This window comes from Corvus moneduloides, chromosome 3 (genome assembly GCF_009650955.1).
Source record: "Corvus moneduloides isolate bCorMon1 chromosome 3, bCorMon1.pri, whole genome shotgun sequence".
NCBI lineage: Eukaryota > Metazoa > Chordata > Aves > Passeriformes > Corvidae > Corvus > Corvus moneduloides.
In genome coordinates, this window is record NC_045478.1 from 102,490,079 (window position 1) to 102,503,244 (window position 13,166).

Here is a 13,166-nt window from a genome sequence, read left to right on the forward strand (position 1 = left end):
TGCACTGTTTTTCACAGGTTCACGAAGATAACGTGCCTTTGAAATTTAGTTTGGAGGGTTTTTTTTAACAAATGCAACCACAATTCACTCAGTAGCAATCAGACTTTGTATGCAGAAGGCAGAGCTGCTGAGGGAGGGGATACAAAAAACCAACCCAAAAGACCCTTTTTTCCCTTGAAAGGTTGGTTTTGGTTTAAAATGCAGTGCTAGGGAGAAGACTTCAAGCTGTGCACCTACTGATTGTCCTTGCACTTGCAACCCAAGGCCATGGGGCATAGTTGCAGCACCTCAGCCGATCTTCTGTGCCCCAATGGTTATTCCTACTCAGGGGCTTTCATGCAAAGGTATTGAGGAGAGAGTTTCTGCTGATCTACACAGCCAGGCCAGCGTAAAAGAACTAAGATAAGGTTAAGACATTAATCTGAGGGTTGATTAAAATCAGAGGAGTGATGTGTGACAGGCAAAAGCTACGTGCAGGTTCTCTGCTAAAGCTGTAGCGAAACAGAAGCAGCACACACTTCTGCAGGTACAGGAGACAGGAGGGGGTGCAGCTCGGAGCTGGTCCTGTGTTTTCCAGTTCACTAGCAAAAACCAATTTGTGATTCCTATATTTTGCTGTTAGAGGGCAGCAGATATCCTAAGTAAGGTCTGTGGACACCGTGACCTAGTTCTACCAGGGCTTTGTGGCATCTGCAATGGCCAAGAGATGTTGCCCACACTCCTTTCAATCCCTGGGTCTGGTCAGCTTGGAACATTCGAAGTTTTCATTTCTCAGGTTAGTATTTTCCATGTCCTATCTTTCTCAGCTCAGGCTTTTGTGAGAATTTGAACAGTTTTACAACCATCTTCAGGATGGCAATTAATCTAAAATTTATTATTCTGCTAGTGCCAGCAATAGTCCTACCAAGCATGCCTTCAAATCACCTGATGTTTCTAACATTTGGAAGTGAGATTTTTAGAAAAATGTAGCACTGGATCCTAGACCTATTTTAATTTTTAGAAACATACTGAAATCACAGAATCACAGAATCCTCAGGGTTGGAAGGGACTTCTGGAGATCATCCAGTCCCACCCTCCATCAAGGCAGCATCATCTGGAGCAGGTGACACAGGAACATGTCCAGGTGGTGTCTGAATGTCCCCAGAGATGGAGACTCCACAATCTCCTCAGGCAGCCTGTTCCAGTGCTCTGCCACTATCAAGGTAAAGAAGTTCTTCCTTATGCTGAGGTGGAACTTCTTGTGCTTTAGTTTATGGGCACTGCTCCTTGTCCTGTCACTGGGCATCACTGAATTCTGTGACAAAATTCTGGTATAACTACTTAAGCTTATTGAATATGTGCTTTTAAAGCTTGGAATTATTCCATTGATACTGTGCTTTTATTCTCTTTAGCAGGATACCTCCCTGACCTTCTCCTCCTTCAGCTCTCATCATACATCTTTTACCTTGAGAGTGGGGGGAAAGCAAGGAAACAATAAAAAAACTGACCTAGGTTTCTGGAAGTCTTTTAAAGTTCAACTCTTTCAATGGTGGTAATTTAACAGTAAATTAAAATATTAATCAAACCTGCATATCCTGACCTAGGATCCCATGGCAGCTAAGTCCTGCAGATTCAGTTCTACAGTATAGGAAATTTACTTTCAATTTCATTTTTGTCCATTTGACTACACTGATTTCCAAAGGAAAGTTGTCTGTATGCTTAACTCTGATAGCTATAAATATTACTCTTGAAAAATTGCATTTAATTGGTTCCTCAGGATTTTTAGTATAAGCAGCAGAAAGTTCAGACCCAAGTCTTCAAAATATAAACTCTCTGGGAAAGTGTAAGCTCCCCCTCTAAAGGTAGCATGCAGAAAAAAAGGGAACAGCTTAATTGTTTACTGACAGCAGTAAACAATTGTTTACTCAACAGCCCAAGAAATCTAATAAATGAATCCAGGAGTCACTGCTGTCATTCCACACCAGTGTCAAAGGACCAAATGTGTGAAAGCTCAGTTTGCTTTCAAAAATTATGCAGGCAACAGCATTAAGATCAATCTGGGTTCATTTGTTATTACTTTACATAAATAACCAAACACAAGATAGCTGGAGATGCCACAGTTAAGATCATAGCCAAGACCTGCAAGCACATTTCTCCCCATATCTCATGACTCATCCTCTGCCAACCAAATTTTATGTGTGAGGTAAGAAAGATTATACAGAAACCAAGTCATCCCAACCACATTCCTGCCACATTCTCCATCTGTCCTGTACATCTGAGAGAAAATTATCTCCCACAGAAAGCAGAACATCGTTGTGTAGGCCATATTGCAATGCACACATGTAAAGGAGAATGGAAGATGTGCACAGGGCTTTAACTTTGACATTTCTGAATCCAGGTGTTTAAAATGCTTGAGTTACACATTTTTTTAGAAAGCACATCACTTCACCTTGATGACCCTGCATTGACCCAAGACCTTACAGGTCCTGATTCCTTTTCAACAGACTTCAGAAATTCCCACTGATTTGAGGAGAAGCAGAACCAAGCCTGGATGAAGATAATGGAGTGCCTGGGCCACTTTGGAAGCTGCTTCTCAAAGCTGGTGGGGAAGTCACAGCCCCCGTGGATTCTCCTCTGGTCACAGCAGCACTTTGATGGCAAGGCCAGCAGCATCTCTCCTGTCTCTTAAAAAATGGAAGGTGTTATTGATATCATAGCCAATATCATACATATAAAAACCACAGATATTTTATTCCTTTCTGGCTTCCTGTCCTTTAGAAAGTACTACTAAACAGCTTACAGTGAGACTTTCAATAACTCTGAGATGTATTAAATACTCAGGAGATTTGTTATTGCACAATAACTTCCTAGTGGTAAACACTCAACAGAAAATAGCAAAAAAGTCCAGCTGTAACTTGCTATTTTAATAAATTGATAATTTTATTCTTCCAGACTATGAAGTTAAAAGCCCTTTTAGCAGTGCAGAGATTTAAAAGTTTAGGTCTCATTAAAATTTTGAAAGGCATGTCCATAAATAAATCTAATTAAGTTGACTGATGAAATAAAATATCTTTCTTCAGTGTAGTTTCTTCAGAAATTCCAGTTTTCAGCTAAAAGAGAACATTTCCCATTGGGAGGACTTTACCTACCCCACCCTTACTTATTGCTGGATTTATTTAAATAAAAAATGAGTACCTCTTGTGGGATATGGGACATCTTGCCGATGAAAAAGTTACATATAAGGCATGCTGTTGAACTACTTTCCCTTGTTTTTGTTGAGGAGAAAGAAAATTCAGCAATGAACTGAGAGAAAACTTTGCTTTATAAAGGCCACGTTTTAATTTGGAGAAAACAGATGCAAATCCTTTGAAAATTTGTGCCCAGCAGCATTAGTTAAGCAAAGCAACTATGGCAAAGGAGTGATTCATTTAGTAAAGAGGGGGTATTTGATAATGTCATGTGGGCACTTGCAGCTCAAGGCCATGGGGCGTAGTTCCAGCACCTCAGCCGATCTTCTGTGTCCTGCTGGTCCTTCCTGCTTAGGGGCTTTCATACAAAGGTATTGAGGAGAGAGTTTCTGCTGAGCTACACAGCCAGGCCAGTGTAAAAGAACTAAGGTAAGGTAATGAATGTCTGCATTATTCCACATTTAGCCCTCTAAGCTAAATGAGAGTCTTACCTCATCAGATTTTGGGGGTATTTTTTTTGTTTTATTAATGCAAACCTAGGATGAAAACACTGCCTAGAATTTCAGCTTCATCATTCAATATTCAATAGAAATGCGTGTGTTCAAGGGTCATTTCTTCTGTCTTCTCTTTCCTGGTAAGTCTATTTTAAATACAGGTATTTTTTCTTCCTGTGATTTTGCACTTCATGGATTGCTATTGCTTTGGAGGAATTATTCAGAAGCTTTCTGCTATACAAATAACTAGTGACCTGCCCAAAAAAGAAACCTTCAACATTTACCTCGTTTTGGACTGCTTCTCTTAGAAATCCTGCCCAAACATATCAGCCTGGTTAAACATACTGACTATAAATATTTCCTTAAAAATAAAGAAAATTAAGAAAGTCAGAGGTTTGGAGGTACAACATCCACTCACAACTCCAATATTTAATAGTCCTGTCACAAGGGGTGTTACTGAAGTGCAGTCTGCAGAGAGGACTGTGTCTTGAGAAATTTTTCATCTGGACAGTAACTGGGGGCCTTTCTTACAGGCTCAGCCTAAGTAAAAGTTAGGTTTGGGGTTGAGAGAAAGGGAGAACCTAGAGACCTGTAGCTGCAATGGAGCTGGAAAAGAGCACCCAAAGGGAAGTGTGGACTGTGGAGATACCTGGGCTGTAAAAGCCTTTTTCCTGGGTAATGGCTGGTTGCCATTACCATTGCCATGTGTGGAAGGATAATCCTCAGATTATGGTTATTTTTAGTGGTAGGATTCAGGTTTGGGTTGAGTGTAAGCCTAGAGCTGCAGTTGGAGTGGGTCTGCAAAGGGGAAAGCATGAGCTGTAAAGAGAATGGGCTGGGAGAAGTTTTCTAATGGGAAAGGTAATATGGGGTGAACATCAGCCAGGACAGTGAAATTGTCTGCTCTCCTGTTGAATGAAGATAATGTGAATGGTAATCTAGTGTTGTCCTTGTTCCTTTTCTGACATTTTTGCAGATGGTTAATAAGAACAGCCTATTTAAACAGAATATCATATGGTTAAATATGCCACATTCTGAAGATGCAGGTCCCTGTATCAGTTTTATTCTAACCAGTTAAAGGAATTATTTATTACTTCACTAAGTATCTTACTTTTCTCTTAAGCATTTCTGCCTGACCTGGTAATTTAAGAACTCATTCCTTTTTCCCAGTCTCCTATTTTTCACTTTCCTAATCCACTTCTTTTTTTTTCCTGGTGCACAGGTATTACACCAAGTTCAGTGACAGCAACAACTGAGCTGTATTTTTGGTATGCATTTAGCATCATTGAAGAAATTAGTTCATAACTACAGAAACAGCTCTTTACTAATAGCAGGAGTAATTTGTTTCATCTGCAAGAAGAAGAGAAAATAACAATGTCCTAACTAGTTTGGTTTTTGGGGTTTTGGTTGGTTGGTTGGTTGATTTGTTTTGGCTTTGTTTAAACTGAAAGAACCAGGGAGTTCTAGAAAAGAAAAGAAAAGGTTTCTTTGTACCAGTTTCTCTGTAGAGTCTGAGGCTGTCCTGGAATAATTCTGTAGGAGGTTCACTGAGACCAGCCTGCAGGTGGGGAATTAACAGTGATGCTTTCTCAAATAAAAGCTTCAACCTGCAATACAGATACAAACACCCTTGGATCTTCATAGTATATAGAGCTGCACCCAGATGTGAGTATCACTGCTGGTACTTACCTCCTGTGAAAATAAAGCTTAAATCTGAATAGAGTAGATAGCAACAATTTTCTTTAATGCTTTTTAGCCAGTGGATATGCAAACAGAAAGCTTTGGAGACGTGTGCAGGTGCCTGTGGCCATTTGTAGAATGCAGAAGACCTTCAGGAAGCAGAATCATACAATACAACAGCATGGGCTTTTCATTTTCAGACTGATAGGAATAAAAGAAGAATATAAAATAAAGAAAAACGAATATTAAATAAACAGAAAAGAAAGAAACATCCATTGCTTTGTGATGGATCCAGGAGCTTCCTCCAGAGGAGCCCTTACTCCATACAATCTAAGCTGCCACACGCCTGTTGTTGCAAGCATGAGGGAACTGCAGCAGACACAGAGATGATTCTTCCCCCAGCAAACCTTTCTGTGAGGCGTTTTAGGCTTGGTTATGCATCACAGATAGTATAGAATGAAAGCCTGGAACATGCAGCTGCTCTTGGGGTATGCAGGTGATGCCATGAAGATTTTTGCCTTTTCTTTTATACCCCTGTTATACCTTTTTAGAGCTTCTGTATTCTTAGTGCTTTTTCCCTACATTCTTGGACTTGTTTGTCAAGCTGAGAGACTAAACATTTTAGAAGCTTTGTAGCTAGGGATCAGTGTGCCCCAGACCCCAAGGTCCTCTCCAGAACACATTCTGTAAACCAAGATAGAACCATCCAAGTGAAATTTCCTTGGGGAGGGGGGGCTCACTCGAGCCTCTCACTGGGGAATCTTTGATAGATATGCTAATTAGTAAAACCTATAATGTTATACCCAATGTTGGGGGGGGAGACACGGGGACACAGAGAGACACAGAGACAGAGATAGACTTGGCAGGGTGCATCTCGATGCATGTGACCTGGACATGTGCACATAAGGATCCTTAAAATAAATACCAAGGTAAAATCCCTTTTCCCCTTCTAGCTGTGTATGCCTCTTGATTTTAAGACCAGGAAAAGGCATCACAGGAGCACTTTGGTTCATGAGAAGGAGTGGGTCCTGCCTGAGGCTGCTCCCTGGCCTGGCTGCTCTCTCCGGACGTGTCCACCTACACCTCTCACCACAATATGTGCTCAAGTAATTTCAGAAAAATGGATGCAGTGAGGATAAAAGAGCAGTTAATCATGACTTTTAGAAAGTATTTTTATTGTTTGGATACCCTGACCTAGCTGAATGTAGAAGTATAATTTGAGCAGACAGCCAAAATACCCACTAATTAACTTCCTCCAGTGTCACCCTAGGAGCAGGCTGTAGCTGGAAATAATTAGTTATAGGAGACCTCTAAAACTTTATTGTTTCGTTTTGTAACTACTTTGTCCTAGTTGACTACAGTTTGGAGCCAAGGGAATGAACCTGTTTGCACTTTGCTGCTAATGCTGGCCTGTCAGGAAGAGCCTTCTACAGCTGCATTTGTGCAGACGGGAGGAATGCGACTCAAATGTCAAGTCATTACACCAGATTAAAATGAAAGACACTGAGTTTTACAGACCACCAGCAGAATAAAAGCCTACAGCACACAAATGTAAACCAGCAGATGAAGCACATTCCCTCAACCCAGGGAGCAGAACCCCTGCAAGCAAAGACTGGAAAGCACTTTTCATCTAGAGTTAGAAAAGGAACAGCGACAGCAATGCTCTTTTGCCTCTGTTCAAGGCTGTTCCGGGTATTACCCCATAACTCCTCCAGAAATCAAGGACAGTTTTACTTATGATCCTTATAGGTGGCAGGCTGAGCTTTTATTTTCACAAGGGGAAGATTAAAAGATTCAATACAGGTGTACTAAGATCACACAGCTGCATTTATTCCCCTTCCCAGGGAGAGAGGTGCTCCCCTAACACCACCCACTGCCAGCTCCTACAGAGGAGATTTCCTTTCTCTGTTTCTTTTGATGGATGAACAAAAGGGAGAAAAAGAAACTCAGTGCAAATAGACTAACTTAGGGAAACCAGAGGTATCCTTGCCAAGCAGGGAAGTAAACTTGCACCAGTACTCCAACTAAGAACTGTTGTCTTCCTTTGGAGTCTGGAATACCTGCTTTTGGATTGACTGCACTGTTCATATGATTTGGGGTATGAAATGTCAAATCCTGCATGTTCTCCACACACTCATGTAGCCAATGTCCCACCTACCTGCAAAGAGTGCAACAATCTGAGTTTTCTAGAGCTCCCAATGCCTCCCATGCCTTTTAGCAATTGAGCTGTTGCCAGCAGGCACCACAAGGGAACATGGAATGTAACTGCGCAACCCCCTGAACTTTGGAGATCTGTTTCACTGTTTCTCTTTCCGCCACATGGCAGAAAGTCCCTGCACAAACAACTCCTAAATGCATGAGATCTTTTTCATTTTACTAGCATGTATTTGCATTCCTCACCATGCAGCAAACTCCTCAGCACAGTTACACCCTTCTACACAGTTATACTCTTTTACAGGTTCTAGATCAGGTCACTGTGCAAAGGAAGCCTGGACAGCTGGCTCAGCAGGCCCTGGACTGAGAAACACATCCCTGCTTTTTTTGAAACGTTAATTTTCAGTCCACCTGCACCTGTTCTGAACCACAAACCCCACCTCTCCTGAAGAGAAGACGGGCCTTATCCTCCTTCCTTCTTAGCACCTCTATGACTGCACTGCCCTCCACTCCTGAATAAGAGGCAAGCCTTGAGTGTTGCTCTTTTCTTACCCAAACCACATCCCCATCCCTCCCGAAAGCACAGCTTACCTCTTCCAAAGAGAACTCCCTTCTTGACTGTAACATTCTCCACTCCCTGTTTCAAGCCTCCACCTTTCTCTCAGGTGGGTGTAATTTAGGTTTAACACCAGCTTTTATTTGATTTCTTTTGGTTTTTGGTGAGATTTTCTTTGAACTTTGAGTCTCTATTATTCAAAGTAAATCAGTAGGGAAGGCATCACTATAAAGAACCCTCCTCCATGAAAAGTAGATTTTATTTCATTTTCACTACAAAGCTGACAGTTGTGTTGCCTTTCCTTTTCTTTAAGTCCAGAGTCTTTCTGAACTTTATTTAATTATATTATAACAGCACTATGGGAAGCGATCTTATTTGATAATTTAGAGTGACCTGTCTTGAAATGAACTTCAGTATGTTTTGAAATTCTCTCTTGAAATAAAGTTAAACAGTGCCACTTCTGTCCAAATCTACTCTGTACGGAGGGAAGTTCTTTGCCTGTTTAATAGATGTTATATCTTGGAAACAGATTTTTCCTCAAACTGGGGAAACACTTCAGCTCCACGTGGCCTTTCTCAGCCCTGGCAGAAGGGGCTGAAGCAGACAGCTATGCCTCAACTCTCTTCTTTTTTGGAGAAGCACCTTCATTAGCTCTCCCCTCCACTGCACTGCATAGGCAACCTCAGGTCTGCCCTCTGCACTGCACCCACAGGATTCTTGTTTCCACAAACTCATGCCAAACCACTGTTGTACTCTCTAACATTGCACATCAAAATAAATCCAGAAGTCCTTCGACAGTGATGCTCCACCATCAACAAATTCCTGCATGAAAAATCCCACAGAAGCACTCCACCACCAACGAACTCCTACAAGAAAAGTGCCACAACAGAATTACCCCATCAGCAAATTCCCACTTGAAGATTTCCACAGGAATATTCCACTGCCAGCGTGGTCCTACCTGAGAACATTTATGGTACTACTAAGATTTCCATCAGATGCTACCAAGAAATGATTCTGTAGCACCCCAAGTACAAGAGTGCCACACTGCTCAGACTGCCAGGAGGTGCTGAGGGGTCCTCTCCTTCTCCCAGGGGACAGGGGGTTTGGAGAGCTCAGGTCCCCTCACTGGTGAGGAGAAAGTAACTCTCACCTTCGTTACATCATCTCGAGGAGTCACCTGGTAGATCAGGGATGTGAAAACCAAAAGAAGCACTTTAAAACAGTATTTTCTTTCCAGGCTAAGGAACTGAAACTGGCTGCAGCCTGCCATAGCCAGCCCTCCCAGCCATGCTGATTCTGCAGCAGGTGAAGGCAGGAGCTGCCCCATCCTGCAGGGGAATGTCCTGCAGAAGTGTGGGCATGCCACATACCGTGGTTACTGATGCTGAAAATTATTTCGGGCACAGAGGGCAGCGACAGAATCATTTCTGGAGTGAGCTGCCAGTGCTCACATGGAGGCTTTGCTTGCCCAGTGGATTAATAGGAGGGGGTAGGATTCAATCTCGGCTGTTAATCCTTGCAATGTCACAGGAAGCAAACACATCTATTTTCTATTAAGGTTGGTTGTAAGGTTGTGTGGGCCTACCCTTTTTCAAATGATACGTAATTCCCTCTTTCCAAGGTATCCTGGGACAAGCATTGATCCCAGGAAGAGCTGAGAGACATCGCTGCCCCACAGAAAAGGTGCATTTCTATTCTCAGAGAAAACATCCTCTTCCCTTAGTGCACAATTGCAGGCTCGGGCAGATGATGGATATGAAGCTGCATTACAGAAATTTGTTGTCAAAGCCAATACCATGTCTTTATTTTCATTTATAAAGGCAAATGTAGCTGCTCTGTAATGCTACACAAAAAAAATTGTTTTCAGTAATCCTACATTAAAAAGTCAATTCTCCATTCATCAGATTTCCAGATAGGCAACAATGAGAGAAATTTTCTCTTTAAAAACATATTCAAAGCATTCAGAGGCATTTCTGTCAATGATTGACTACTGAAAAATGTACCTTTCTCTAACATTTTTGGAAATAAAATAATTACTTTTTTCTTCACTTGAGTTAGCTATAACTATTACATTTTAATTTGTAGTTTTTGCATTTTTTTCTGAGTATGAATTAATTTCGTTATCCTGTATAAATTGATAAAGCCACAGTCTGCTCTTTTAACCCAAAGCAGTTCATTTTTTTGTCCATGCTGAATTTTGATATTTCTTGCTTATTTTTCCATTCACATCAATGTACTCCATTGCTGTAGTTCATGGTGCTTTGTTACTGACAGACTGAAGTTCCATTTGACAAATACCAAAACTAAACAACCCACCCATCAACTTACACATTAAGTCAATTTATTGATGTGCATCAAGTTTGACATATTACCTATCATTCACTAAGCTGCAGTTAGAAGGACAAATCTGCTATTTATTCTGTAATCCCTTCAGCTAAAAATCAGATATCTGTTTGTTAAACGATTTTTTACAGAAGCATGGAGAAGCCTTCCTGGAACCCATGTGGTTAAAATATATTCCCAACTAAATTTCCATTTTTCTGGTAAAGTAATTTATCCACTTGCTCTGTGACTTAAAATATCTTGCAATGGTCACTGACTACAAATCATGTGTCACACGTGTCTTTTTTCAGAGCTCTGTTTTGCCTGATTTATTGTGAAAGGCAAGGAAGGAGTTACTGCAGTAATGGACTTGAATAAAATACAGCCTTGTTTCACTTAAATAGCAAGTAAACTGAGAGCTAAACTAAATATCAACTCTATATGAGATTCAATAGCTATTAACCTTGTTTAGTAAAAAAAAAAAAAATCAGTGTACATTTACCTTTGGTTAGCAATTTGGTTTATCTCAATTTTTGATTTTTTTTGTTAAAGAATCAGCTGCAGGAGACAAGTGCCAACACTTCCAAGGCAAACCTTGAGAACCTGTGTTTGGTCCCTGCTTGAAAGGGCTGCTACAACACAGCACTACCCTAGACCTAAATTACCAGTCCTTCAGGCGGCTTTTTAGGCATCTAAGCAGTATCTACCAGTGCCATGACGGGAACGGGAGCAAGTCACAGTGAGCTCGTAAGGAGGCTCCCTGATCTCTATGCCCCCAGGATCTGGAGACAGCATCCTCTGTAACTCTGAATGTGGTCTGAGAGGAGAGAAGAACACTGTCAGAAGTAGCTGGGTATAAGCTGTTTAAATTCCCTTGCAAATTGCATTTCTGGTTTTTGGGGAAGAGCACACCAAGGAGTGCAACAACTGACTGCAGGGCTATGACCAGCTGCAGGGACAGTCCCTGTGGTCAGGGGTCAAGGTGAGCAGGGAGTTATAAGAAAAACTGGATCTCCATCCTTTTAATTCAAGGCATGATCATGACATTCTGATTAACTAATAATTACAGAACTGAATGTACTATATCCTTTTGCCTTGGTGGTTTATGGGTTTAAGCGATTTTTTTTGCTGGATGTTTTATTGTTGTTGTTGGTTTGTTTGGTTTTTTTGTTTGTTTGTTTGGGGTTTTCTTGTTAGTTGTTTGGGGTTTTTTTTTGTTTTGCCACTTAAGGTTTCATAAAAGTGAATTGCATGATCTTCAAAATGTAAAGGTTAAGCTTTAAAAAATACATGGGTACTTATACACATGTGCCTTATTAGCATATTCGCAGCAGAGCTACGACCACTACTAAAAAATTCTGGCCAGATCCTCAAGATGTCTGTGGAGCTACACCCATGTACATTGCTTTTGGGTGGAGACCAAAGAATCCAATGACTTCTGAAATTAATCTGGTAATGATACTGCAACCATATTAAAAAGAAACAAACAGCTCCCCTGCCAGGTGCTGTTTAATGTTGGAATGTCTTATCAGTCTCAGCAGACACCAAAGACTGAGTGAACTAAAACCTTATTCCTAAGCACAGGCTTGTAAATTCCAGGCTAAAAAGTACTAGAAGAGACAGAGAAACTTCAGCTTGCAAGAAACGATAAGATGAGCTTCCAGAGTTTCCTCTCAATTGAATAAAATCTAATCTGTGAACCAAGCACCTCACAGGGGAATTTAATTCACACACAGATGTGGAGAACACAAGGCAATTCATCTGGGTCATTTTGTTGTTTGACCAAAGACAAAGAAGCATCATTCCAGAAAATGGAAAACATCCTGGAAATTATTCTTTCCATTTTTTGGTGCAATTTAACTCAGGGCTGAAGCTGTGAAGCTGTATGGGAGTATTTTATAAACCTATCTGAGAGCATGATGTGAGTTTCTGTACACATTTATGCAGAACATCTTGAATAGCACTCGACAAACAATGACTTAGATCCTGATCATGCACCAGCTATGTAAGCAAACGTGGCAGCAGCTCTGTTTCAGTAATAGCTGGCACCAAGATCATCCCAGCTTACAAAGAAAGGAATGTTGGCCAGGCCATCAGAAGAATTATTCCCCAGCCTGTTTCTAGTCACAGAATCACAGAACAGTTTGGGTTGGATGGCACCTTTAAAAGTCATCCTGAAATGAGCAGGCACATGTTCAAATAGAACAGGTTGCCCAGGGTCCTCTCCAGCCTGGTCTCAAACGTGCCCAAGGCATCTACCACCTCTCTGGGCAACCTGTTCCAGTGTTTAGCACTCTCATTGTAAAAAAATGTATTCCTTATATGTAATTTTAATCACCCTCCTTCAATTTAAAACTGTTACTTCTTGTGATATCACAACAGGCCCCACTAAAAGTTTGTCTCCAGCTTTCTTGCAGCCTCCCTTAGGTACTGGAAGGTGCTCTGAGGTCCCCCTAGAGCCTTCTCTTCTCCAGACTGAACAACCCCGAGTCTCTTGGCCTGTCTTCACAGGAGACACGCTCCAGCCCGCTGTGCATTTTTGTAGCTTTCCTCTGGAACCACTTCAACAGGTCCATTTCCAGAGCTCTGTTTGTCAGCGGATTTGTATCCCTACTCTTGCTTTATGATGATCAGTCTCTTCAGGCGAGAAAAGCACAGGAGTTACAAAGTTTCCACTGTAGAGAAGACCAACTGGTTGAATTAATGCTAATGCCACAAGATGGTGCTGGACATTTCATTGTCACAGGTCCTTGAAGCTTTTATTTGTTGCTTTTGTATGTTGCCTGACTAAAT

General features: G+C 41.3%; 1 long non-coding RNA gene across 1 annotated transcript; it reads right to left on the reverse strand.

Annotated features, from left to right (window-relative positions):
- Positions 1–2,041: 2,041 nt before the first annotated feature.
- Positions 2,042–5,909, reverse strand: LOC116441306. Its single transcript, XR_004239008.1, has 3 exons — positions 5,351–5,909; positions 5,156–5,268; positions 2,042–2,663 (listed from the first exon to the last, which is right to left on the reverse strand). It is a non-coding gene; the product is annotated as an uncharacterized LOC116441306 (long non-coding RNA).
- Positions 5,910–13,166: the final 7,257 nt, after the last annotated feature.